This window comes from Hyperolius riggenbachi, chromosome 9 (assembly GCF_040937935.1).
Source record: "Hyperolius riggenbachi isolate aHypRig1 chromosome 9, aHypRig1.pri, whole genome shotgun sequence".
NCBI classification, from domain to species: Eukaryota; Metazoa; Chordata; class Amphibia; order Anura; family Hyperoliidae; genus Hyperolius; species Hyperolius riggenbachi.
In genome coordinates, this window is record NC_090654.1 from 275,067,809 (window position 1) to 275,079,879 (window position 12,071).

The 12,071-nt window shown below is 49.1% G+C and overlaps 1 protein-coding gene across 1 annotated transcript in view; it reads right to left on the minus strand.

Annotated features, from left to right (window-relative positions):
- Window positions 1-12,071, minus strand: part of ITPK1 (inositol-tetrakisphosphate 1-kinase) — a 208,147-nt gene that overhangs the window by 52,041 nt on the left and 144,035 nt on the right. The gene's annotated exons all lie outside the window — the stretch shown is intronic.

The following is a 12,071-nucleotide window of genomic DNA, read 5'->3' on the forward strand; positions in this document are numbered from 1 at the left end:
CCCCCCCCCCCCCCCCGTTATTTACCTTCTCCAGCACAGCTTTCTGGTCGGGCACAGGCAGAAGTAGCCGAGCCTCTATCGCAATCGCTATTTAGTTGCACCACTCTGACTTATACAAAGATAAATAATCACTCCTTCAAGCCTATGAGCATTTCAGTGCCTTCTTTTCACCCTCCTCTTTTCATAACTAGGGTTATACTGGGGGCAGCCATTAGCAATTCCTCCATTGCCGGACACCATCTACTCCACCAGTTTGCCGGATTCTGTCCCGGCAATATGAAAGGAAGGAAGGGGTTCCTCCAATAAATGTAAAATATTTTATATTTGTCATCATGCAGCTGAAAAAAGGCTGCTAGTTATTATTATAATTTAGAAAATAGATTTTATTTCTGAAATCTTGTATTTTTAATTTGGGTCCACTTTAAGGTGGCCACTAACGGTCCAATTTCTAGCGAAAAATCGTTCGAGCGATCAGAAATTCTGATCGGGTGAAAAATCGTTCACTACACCATCAACTAACCAATCATTGCTTCCTATCTATCACGACCAATAAGAAAATCCAAATTTTGGTTCGACGAAAATTCAAATCGGACGATTGTTTTTATAATCGTTCATTATCGATTGTGCCCATCAACGGAGATTTACAACCAATCCGATCAGAATATCAGAATTTCTGATCGCTGTAATGATTTTTCGCTAGAAATTGGACCGTTAGTGGCCAGCTTTATTCAGAGCGGACCCGATCGGGCTCGGCCATTTCTGTAGGAAAGCCGATACTGCGCCTGCGGTGGATCGCGGTAGGTAGATATTTACCTCGCCTGCATTTGGGGGCTGCCAGCGCTGGATCCTGAAGGGTGAAAAGGACGGGAGAAGCCTCATTAGCATCCAGAGGCTTCCTCCTGGGGGTGGGGGCTTGCCAGTCCGGTAGAGTTTTGGGGTGGAGAACGACAGAATGAGAGCTGGAACATGGCGGATTAGTGTAAGCAGCTCAGGCAGTTTTTATTTCAAGCAGTTTAGCACAAGAGCTTCAAGAAACAAAAGTGAATTCTGTTTGTTTCTGGAGGACGACCAAGACACCACCAGGCCAGGCCCCCTACAGAGCGCAGGCGGACAAAGCCATACCGGATTCATTGCGACCGCGAGTCCTGCGGTACACTCTGCCTGCCACTAAACCTTCCTCACTTCTTAAAGGACACCTGAACTGATACATGACAATATTTAGAGTCCTAATACTTACACATCCCTGTTAAAGCGGAACTTCAGCAAAAAGGGAAAGACAAATAAGTGACAAGTTAAAAAAATTGAAGAGCGCTCAAGAAAGGATTGATATTTGCCATGTAATTTGTGGCACCAACTGCCCTTATCTATAACACCACCTAACAATGCTATAGGCTAAAAGGTTGTTTTTTATGGATATACATATACACAGAGGGAGATACTGGTTGCTTGGCAGTTGGAAACAGACATTATTTCCCACAATGCATCAAGACTCCTACAGTGTGATGTCAGGACCTAGGTCTGCCATGCATGTCAGCTATTTTTCTAATGTTTTAGCACTCCGTACTATGATGTGATATGACTCAGGAGAGAGCGGGATACTTGTGTCACTAGACAAAAATCTAGCCCTGATCCGGGATCACACAGGCTCTCCATTAGTAATTAATCAGGGCGTTCGTGTATCACATTATAACTTTGCTTAGTAAGCTGGTAATGTGTTATGCTGGTTCCGGCACTCAGTGAGCTGGTTATGTATTGTGCAAGTTCTGGTACTCATTAGGCTGGTCATGTATTATGCTGGTTCCAGTTCTAGGTAAGCTGGTTATGTATTGTGCTGGTTCTGGTACTAGGTAAGCTAGTTATCCATTCTGCTAGTTCCGGTACTCCATAAGCTTATTTTTTGTGCTGGTTCCGGTACTCAGTAAGCTGGTTATGTATTATGCTGGTTCTAGTACTAGGTAAGTGGTTTATGTATTGTGCTGGTTCCGGTACTTGGTAAGCTGGTTATGTATTATGCTGGTTCCAGTACTAGTTAAGCTTGTTATGTATTGTGCTGGTTCCAGTACTCAGTAAGCTGGTTATGAATTGTGCTGGTTCCGGTACTCAGTATGTGCGTTATGTATTGTGCTGGTTCCGGTACTCAGTATGTGCGTTATGTATTGTGCTGGTTCCGGTACTCGGTAAGTGGGTTATGTATTATGCTGGTTCCAGTACTAGTTAAGCTTTTTATGTATTGTGCTGGTTCCAGTACTCAGTATGTGCGTTATGTATTGTGCTGGTTCCCGTACTTCGTAAGCTCTTTATGCATTATGCTGGTTCAGGTACTTAATAAGCTGGATATGCATTGTGCTGGATTCAGTACTAGGTCAGCTGGTTATGTATTGTGCTGGTTCTGGTATTTAATAATCTGGTTAGGCATTGTGCTTTTTCTAGTATCGTGCTGGTTCCAGTACTAGGTAAGCTGGTTATGTATTGTGCTGGTTCTGGTATTTAATAATCTGGTTAGGCATTGTGCTTTTTCTGGTATCGTGCTGGTTCCAGTACTAGGTAAGCTGGTTATGTATTGTGCTGGTTCTGGTACTCAGTAAGCTTTATGCTGGTTCTGGTACTGGTACTAGGTAAAGTTGTTATGTGTTGTTCTGGTTCCGGTACTCCGTGAGCCTTGTTCTGTGCTGGTTCCAGTGCTCAGTAAGCTTGTTCTGTGCTGGTTCCAGTGCTCAGTAAGCTTGTTCTGTGCTGGCTCCTTTGCTCAGTGAGCTTGTCCTGTGCTGGTTACGGTGGTCAGTGAGCTTGTTCTGTGCTGGTTCCGGTGCTCAGTAAGCTTGTCCTGTGCTGGTTACGGTGGTCAGTGCGCTTGTTCTGTGCTGGTTCCGGTGCTCAGTAAGCTTGTTCTGTGCTGGTTCCGGTGCTCAGTGAGCTTGTTTTGTGCTGGTTTCGGTGCTCAGTAAGCTTGTTCTGTGCTGGTTCCGGTGGTCAGTGCGCTTGTTCTGTGCTGGTTACGGTGGTCAGTGCGCTTGTTCTGTGTTGGTTACGGTGGTCAGTGCGCTTGTTCTGTGCTGGTTCCGGTGGTCAGTGCGCTTGTTCTGTGCTGGTTACGGTGGTCAGTGCGCTTGTTCTGTGCTGGTTACGGTGGTCAGTGCGCTTGTTCTGTGCTGTTTCCGGTGCTCAGTGCGCTTGTCCTGTGCTGGTTACGGTGGTCAGTGCGCTTGTTCTGTGCTGGTTCCGGTGCTTAGTAAGCTTGTTCTGTGCTGTTCCGGTGGTCAGTGCGCTTGTTCTGTGCTGGTTCCGGTGCTCAGTGCGCTTGTTCTGTGCTGGCTCCTTTGCTCAGTGAGCTTGTTCTGTGCTGGCTCCTTTGCTCAGTGAGCTTGTTCTGTGCTGGCTCCTTTGCTCAGTGAGCTTGTTCTGTGCTGGTTACGGTGGTCAGTGCGCTTGTTCTGTGCTGGTTCCAGTGCTCAGTGCGCTTGTTCTGTGCTGGTTGCGGTGCTCAGTGCGCTTGTTCTGTGCTGTTTCCGGTGCTCAGTGCGCTTGTTCTGTGCTGGTTATGGTGGTTAGTGCGCTTGTTCTGTGCTGGTTTTGGTGCTCAGTGAGCTTGTTCTGTGCTGGTTCCGGTGGTCAGTGCGCTTGTTCTGTGCTGGTTCCGGTGCTCAGTGAGCTTGTTCTGTGCTGGTTCCGGTGCTCAGTGCGCTTGTTATGTGCTGGTTTCGGTGCTCAGTGAGCTTGTTCTGTGCTGGTTCCGGTCCTCAGTAAGCTTGTTCTGTGCTGTTCCGGTGGTCAGTGCGCTTGTTCTGTGCTGGTTCCGGTGGTCAGTGTGCTTGTTCTATGCTGGTTCCGGTGCTCAGTGCGCTTGTTCTGTGCTGGTTCCGGTGCTCAGTGCGCTTGTTCTGTGCTGGTTCCGGTGCTCAGTGCGCTTGTTCTGTGCTGGTTTCGGTGCTCAGTGAGCTTGTTTTGTGCTGGTTTCGGTGCTCAGTGCTCTTGTTCTGTGCTGGTTCCGGTGGTCAGTGCGCTTGTTCTGTGCTGGTTACGGTGGTCAGTGCGCTTGTTCTGTGCTGGTTACGGTGGTCAGTGCGCTTGTTCTGTGCTGGTTACGGTGGTCAGTGCGCTTGTTCTGTGCTGGTTACGGTGGTCAGTGCGCTTGTTTTGTGCTGGTTTCGGTGGTCAGTGCGCTTGTTTTGTGCTGGTTTCGGTGCTCAGTAATCTTGTTCTGTGCTGGTTCCGGTGGTCAGTAAGCTTGTCCTGTGCTGGTTCCGGTACTCAGTAAGCTTGTTTTGTGCTGGTTCCGGTCCACAGTAAGCTTGTCCTGTGCTGGTTCCTGTGCTCAGTAATCTTGTTTTGTGCTGGTTGCGGTGCTCAGTAAGCTTGTTTTGTGCTGGTTCCGGTGCTCGGTAAGCTTGTTTTGTGCTGGTTCTGGCGCTTAGTGAGCTTGTTCTATGCTGGTTCCGGTGGTCAGTTTGCTTATTCTGTGCTGGTTCCAGTGCTCAGTAAGCTTGTTCTATGCTGGTTCCGGTGCTCAGTGCGCTTGTTCTGTGCTGGTTCCGGCGGTCAGTTTGCTTGTTCTGTGCTGGTTCCAGTGCTCAGTGCGCTTGTTCTGTGCTGGTTCCGGTGCTCAGTAATCTTGTTCTGTGCTGGTTGCGGTGCTCAGTAATCTTGTTCTGTGCTGGTTGCGGTGCTCAGTAATCTTGTTCTGTGCTGGTTCCGGTGCTCAGTAAGCTTGCTTTGTGCTGGTTCTGGCGCTTAGTGAGCTTGTTCTATGCTGGTTCCGGTGCTCAGTGCGCTTGTTCTGTGCTGGTTCCGGTGGTCAGTTTGCTTGTTCTGTGCTGGTTCCGGTGGTCAGTGCGCTTGTTCTGTGCTGGTTCCGGTGCTCAGCAAGCTTGTTTTGTGCTGGTTCCGGTGCTCAGCAAGCTTGTTTTGTACTGGTTCCGGTGGTCAGTAAGCTTGTTCTGTGCTGGTTCCGGTGGTCAGTGCGCTTGTTCTGTGCTGGTTCCGGTGGTCAGTGCGCTTGTTCTGTGCTGGTTCCGGTGGTCAGTGCGCTTGTTCTGTGCTGGTTACGGTGGTCAGTGCGCTTGTTCTGTGCTGGTTACGGTGGTCAGTGCGCTTGTTCTGTGCTGGTTACGGTGGTCAGTGAGCTTGTTCTGTGCTGGTTCCGGTGGTCAGTGCGCTTGTTTTGTGCTGGTTCCGGTGCTCAGCAAGCTTGTTCTGTGCTGGTTCCGGTCCTCAGTAAGCTTGTTCTGTGCTGGTTCCGGTCCTCAGTGCGCTTGTTCTGTGCTGGTTCCAGTGCTCAGTGCGCTTGTTTAGTGCTGGTTCCAGTGCTCAGTGCGCTTGTTCTGTGCTGGTTCCGGTGGTCAGTGCGCTTGTTCTGTGCTGGTTCCGGTGGTCAGTGCGCTTGTTCTGTGCTGGTTCCAGTGCTCAGTGCGCTTGTTCTGTGCTGGTTACGGTGGTCAGTGCGCTTGTTCTGTGCTGGTTACGGTGGTCAGTGCGCTTGTTCTGTGCTGGTTACGGTGGTCAGTGCGCTTGTTCTGTGCTGGTTCCAGTACTCAGTAAGCTTGTTCTGTGCTGGTTCCGGTGCTCAGTGCGCTTGTTCTGTGCTGGTTCCGGTGCTTAGTGTGCTTGTTCTGTGCTGGTTCCGGTGGTCAGTGCGCTTGTTCTGTGCTGGTTCCGGTGGTCAGTGCGCTTGTTCTGTGCTGGTTCCGGTGGTCAGTGCGTTTGTTCTGTGCTGGTTACGGTGGTCAGTGCGCTTGTTCTGCGCTGGTTCCGATACTCAGTGAGCTTGTTTAGTGCTGGTTCCGGTACTCCGTGAGCTTGTTTTGTGCTGGTTCCGGGGCTCAGTACGCTTGTGTTGTATGCTAGTTCCAGTTCTCAGTACTGTTGCATAAGAACAGTCTCTCTCGCAGCCGGCGGTTTATCCGGACACGCTGTGACATTTCTGGGACGTTAGTGATCTCCATGCAGGCTGCGGTGAGAATCTTCAGCATTTATCCCCAGGCGAACACACAGAACATTCTGTGCTGCATCACAATTATTCTGGTTGACGTGTTTGCGTTTCAATAGAAGGTTCTCCAGACTGGCTTCAGGCCGTGTCTGACTACAGACTGAGGCTACGGTTCTGTCACAACATCTGCCGATGCTTCTATCCAGGTTCCAGATCTGGTTAACAACCGTGTTTACACGAAACAGGCATCCATGAACATATAATAACCGCAGTACAATCTCCACACACCTGCATGGCTGAACGTGGTGTATCTCGGCTGCCCTTCCCAGACTCCGACAGCAGGGGGCTCCTGTACAGAATGAGTGAAGCAGGCCCCGGGCAGCATGGGTGAAAGTGGATTGTGGATAGTGTAATGCAGGGGTCTCAAACTCAATTTACCTGGGGGCCGCAGGTGGCAAAGTCAGGATGAGGCTGGGCTGCATATGGAATTTCACAATCGCGGCGCATCGCCGCCTCTGCCCGCCCCTCTCACTCTTACTTCACAGAGAGGGGCGGGGAGAGGCAGCGATCCGTGCGGCGATTGACGTCAGGAGGTGCAGAGCTGAAGCTGAAAGCTCTGCCCCTTCCAGGAAATGCCGGCGGATTGCCCTCCGGGCGATTTGGGGGCTCGTTTAGCCCTCGTTTAGCGGCGGATAACTTGGGAGCACTGAAGTGAACTATAAGGAAGCTTTTGCCGGCGAGGGTCACAAAATATTGTATCGAGGGCCGCAAATGGCCCGCGGGCCGCAAGTTTGAGACCCCTGGTGTAATGGCTCTGCCTCTGACACAGGCGACCAGGGTTTGACTCTCTGCTCTGCCTGTTTAGTAAGCCAGCGCCAGCGCCTATTCAGTAGGAGACCTTGGGCAAGACTCCTTAACACTGCTGCTGCCTATAGAGCACACCCTAGTGGCTGCAGCTCTTGTGCTTTGAGTCCGCCAGGAGAAAAGCGCTATATAAATGTTTCTGCGTCTTGTCTTGGGTGTGGTCACAACAGATTGTTGGTAGAGTCAAATATCGGCCCTAAAGGTGTCCATACATGGTACAATCTTACGACTTCTATGTAGTATAAGGGTAAATTAAGTGAATATACAGAAAGGATAATTTAGGCAGTTGCCTTATATAACATCAGTGTTCTCCCCAGGCTCTTTTAGCTGGGTGCTCCTCCCGGCTAGTTTTGGTGAGCCACCCGGCTGTCATCAGCTCATCTCCTCCTCTGCTGTAAGCACAGTTGTGCACAAAAGCACTGGCCCTGCATTCTCTCATCACGCCCCACCCGGCTACTCAGGCAGCAAAAAGTCTAGTACTGGCCCTGCTCATACATAACTAGGCCACAAGCAGGCATCACGGCTCCTCCTACCTCAGTGTCACCATAAACCAGGGCTGTGGAGTCGGAGTTGGAGTCGGGGCAATTTTGGGCACCCGGAGTCGGAGTCGTGGTTCCAGAAACTGAGGAGTCGGAGTCGCATGATTTTTGTACAAAATCCACAGCCCTGTTAAGTATTAGACTAAGGAGTCGGAGTCGAGGAGTCGGAGTCTGAGCAATTTTGAGTACCCGGAGTCGGAGTTGGAGTCGTGGTTTCAGAAATTGAGGAGTCGGAAGATTTTTGTACCGACTCCACAGCCCTGCCATAAACGCCTGCTACAAGCGACACTGGCGCAAGTGTGACGCCACTAGACGTGCCAAATCTCGTGGTACAGTCATGTGGAACTCTTGGTAAAGTCTCAGTCTGACCTGGTCAATCCGTTTCTGGACGGTAACGGCATGCAACATTGCGACAACCAATGTATGCGACAGACCCCTGTCCCCCCAGAAGAGAAAACTCAGCGACTGGGGACATTAGAGTACTTACGGAAGCCTCAATAGGATCCTGAGGCTCCCCTCTCTTTAGGTAAGTATCTCATTTTGTACCCAAGCTTTGGCTCAGGTACACTTTCCTCTCCTGATATACTCTGTGCTGTTTACAATAACGTCACCTATTTACCTTGAACTCAATCGGACAACAATTCAGGTTGGTCTATACATCCGCCTGCTGCTGTCACTTAATCTAACACTTATGAGCTTTGCCAGGTGCAAAGTCTGCTGGAAGTCTGCACACCCGGCTGCCTCATTGCTGCTTATGAGCTGAGCAAACACTGTAAAGTAATCACTCTGACAGCAGATTATCATCTTGCTCTAGATGTAAAAAGTATTCATGCATGTAATGAAAACGATATCAAACCACACAATGATTATCTCGCCAATCAATAACATGCGGCTACAAGCCAGTTCCTCATTGTTCCCGGGCTTTGAGCGATTTACAAATAACACTTTGATAGAATGACAGGTGTATTGCCTAACAGCAGTCCAAGCCAAGTGCCCAGCAAAGAAGCAGGCTACCGCGCAGGATTCATGGACTAACAATCCCCTAAACTGATCACTACAGCATCATAGCAGCTCACAATCTAACCCTACTCACAGCACTCACATCTTCTGCGGAATGTTACAGAGTACATAGCCATGTAACTGACTGTCCTCAGAGGAGCTCACAAACTATTCCTTCCATAGTCTCAGCACTGACATCTTCTGCAGCGCTTTACATGGTACATAGTCATATCACTGACTGTCCGCAGAGGATCTCACAATCTATTCCTTCCATAGTCACAGCACTGACAGAGAAGATCAGCATCTGTGAAGGAGGACGAGAGGTGGATGAGACGGGCAGCAGAGTTCAGGAGGGATTGGCAGGGAGGGGTGGGTGACATCAGAGGAGCGGGAGGAGAGGTGGAGAAGACTGGCAACAGAATTCTGTAGAGATTGGCAGAGAGGGGCAGCATCAGAGGAGCGGGAGGAGAGGTGGAGAAGACTGGAGGCAGACTTCAGTAGGGATTGGCAGAGAGGAGCAGCATCAGAGGAGCGGGAGGAGAGGTGGATGAGGCAGGCAGCAGAGGTCAGTAGGGATTGGCAGAGAGGGGCAGCATCAGAGGAGCGGGAGGAGAGGTGGAGTGAATGGAAAGCAGAGATCAGTAGGGATTGGCAGAGAGGAGCAGCATCAGAGGAGCGGGAGGAGAGGTGGAGAAGACAGGCAGCAGAATTCAGTAGGGATTGGAGAGGTGCCAGTCAGTATTTTGGTACGCTGCAGAGCAGGAGGTTTCAGTAGCTAAAGATCTAATCATAAACAGAACTACCCTAGCATCCTAGTCTGTTTTCCTGGGCGACAGGTGAACTTTTATCTCACAGCAATCTGCTAGTTGCAGCATGCACGGCTGTAGATATCTGCAATGCATTGTATGGGCAGACGGAGGTATTCGCTGCCAAGCTGCTGGGACGAAAGGTCAATAGATGATCTCAGTTATTTGATGTTCTTTAGACTCCATATACAAATATGGGTGGATCTCCACCATTATCACAAACTGAGAACAATCATGAATCATAAATTACTGGTCACTGGGCCGTACCTAAGCTATTTTTGTTTTGTTTTTCATGTTGAAAATGATTGAACGTCTTATTTTCTTTTTTTAAATTTAGATAAATAGGATAACCCATGAACATTACACACATGCCACTGGCAGCCAGCAGGTGGAGCTGTTACCACTGCACGGTCTCTGGTTATCTGTTCATGCACTTGTCCAGCAGATGTTGTTATGAGATCAGATGACTCTGCACTGCAGAACGACACACGCGGGAGGGACGCAGGCCTCACAGCGTCCGGAGGTTTGTATCTTGCAGGAAACATTTCAGCAGTCAGAAGCAAGTACTCTACATGGACAATTTCACAAGGTTTTTCAAACTGGTAATATTGTAACGATACAAATGTACCGCTGCTAACATTTAACCACTTAAAGGGGAACTGAAGAGAGAGGTATATGGAGGCTGCCATGTTTATTTCCTTTTAAGCAATACCAGTTGCCTGGCAGCCCTGCTGATCCTCTCTCTCTAATACTATTAGCCATAGCCCCTGAACAAGCATGCAGCAGATCAGGTGTTTCTGACATTAAAGTCTGATCTGACAAGACTAGCTGCATGCTTGTTTCTGGTGTTATTCAGATACTACTGCAGAGAAATAGACCAGCAGGGCTGCCAGGCAACTGGTATTGATTAAAAGGAAATAAATATGTCAGCCTCCGTATACCTCTTACTTCAGTTCCCCTTTAAGGACCACGGGCTTAAACCCCTCTAATGACCAGGCCATTTTTTACAAAATAGGCCACGGCAGCTTTAAAGGCCTCGCAGCAGGGCCGCACAACTCAGCACACAAGGGAGCTCTCTGTTGGTGGGCTTTGATCGCTCCTGGAGTGTTTTTTTTTTCTTTCTTATAAATATTTGTTTTATTTATGAACCTCCTTGGTGGTAACCCCGTACTACATACGGGGTAGCCGGCGCGGAGGATTACATGGCCCCAAAACGTTTTTTTTTCAATGGTGGCATACGCTTTAGCTAGCGGTTCGCTAGCTAAGCGTATGCACAAAGTTGCTCTGGTCCCCCGCGATCACCCGCAATATCTTGTGGTATACGTACCCCCCAGCGTTCCCACGCCGGCGTAGCCGCCCAATCGGCTCCAGGCTTCGCGATGACGGCGATCGGGATTGTGGCTGACGTCATGACATCATCTCCGATCGTCGCCATAGCAATGCCGGAAGCCGATTGGGAAACTGCGCTTTTCGTGGGATCGTGGCGAGGTGTGGGGGGCATGGGGGGGACCGGAACAACTTTGGGCATACGCTTAGCTAGCGAAAAGCTAGCTAAAGCGTTTAAAAAAAATTTGGGGGGCAAAAAACCTCCTGGCGGACGCAGCCTCAGAAACTGCGTACCGCCAAGGGGGTTATTAAATATGACTTTTTTTGTCATTTTGTGTCCCTCCCTCCCCCATCCAATCAGTGCGATCGGCTGTCATAGGCTTCAGCCTATGACAGCGGATCGCTTTGGTGTCTCCTAGGGGGACAGCCGTGTCACACGGTTGTCCGGACTCCATCATCCAAGCGGAGATGTGTGGTCACCAAGGAGTTAAAGAAGAACAGTACTGAAAATAACGTAATGAACACTTTTTTTTTTACAACACTGTATTTTTTAAAAATTATTTAGTCAGTGTTTGCCCATTGTAAACCCTTTCTTCTCCCTGATTTACATTCTGACATTTATTACTGGTGTTGACCTCTTTACTCTTGTCAGGTGCAGCTCTGCAGAATGTTTATTTACTGAGAGTTCTGAAGCCAAGTACAAATAAGGGCTGGTTTACACTACAAGAGTTTTTCTAAGTGCTTTGTGATTTTAAAAGCTCTTGATAATGTTAACCTATGTGAGTGTTCTCACTGGAGCGATGCGATTTTATAAAAAGCCCCCATAGCACTGCACTAGCAAGAGCTTTTCAAAAATCACTAGCAGCGCTTAAAATGCTCTTGTCGTATGAAACAAACAAACACAGAACATTTATATCGCGCTTTTCTCCTGGTGGACTCAACGTGCCAGAGCTGCAGCCACTAGGACGCGCTCTATAGGCAGTAGCAACGTTAGGGAGACTGGCCCAAGGTCTCCTACTGAATAGGTGCTGGCTTACTGAACAGGCCGAGATTCGAACCCAGGTCTCCCGTGTCAGAGGCAGAGCCCTCAACCACTACACCATCCAGCCACCTGGATAGTATGAACAAGCCCCAATACATGATCTCCCATAATACTCTGGGGTAGGAGAGTTCTGCATAGCTAAACAGCCCAGGCTGTGACATCACTGGGAGGATACATTTTTTGCATACGCATTTTCTTTCTCGTCTCCAGCAATTTTGTATATTGCTTTGATGTTACCTCTGAATAGGGGGAAGCCCTCTCTAAGGCCTTGTTCACATTAAAAATCGCAAACGCTGAGCGATTTTGACAGCGCTTTCAGAGCAATTTGCGCAGCAATGTTTTTTTTTTTACTTCTCGGCGCCAGTCAGGAAGTGAACTCTTTGTCCCGGAAATGAATACAATGTTTTTATTCATTTAAAGCGCTCGGGAAATCGCTTTTTCAAACGCTTAGCGATTTTCCTTTCTACTGAATCGCAAACGCTCAGAAAATGGTGCAGGAGTCGCTTTCCGATTGGATAGAAAGCTCATCGCTTACGGGACAACACTCACATAAGCTAACATTGCACTAGCGC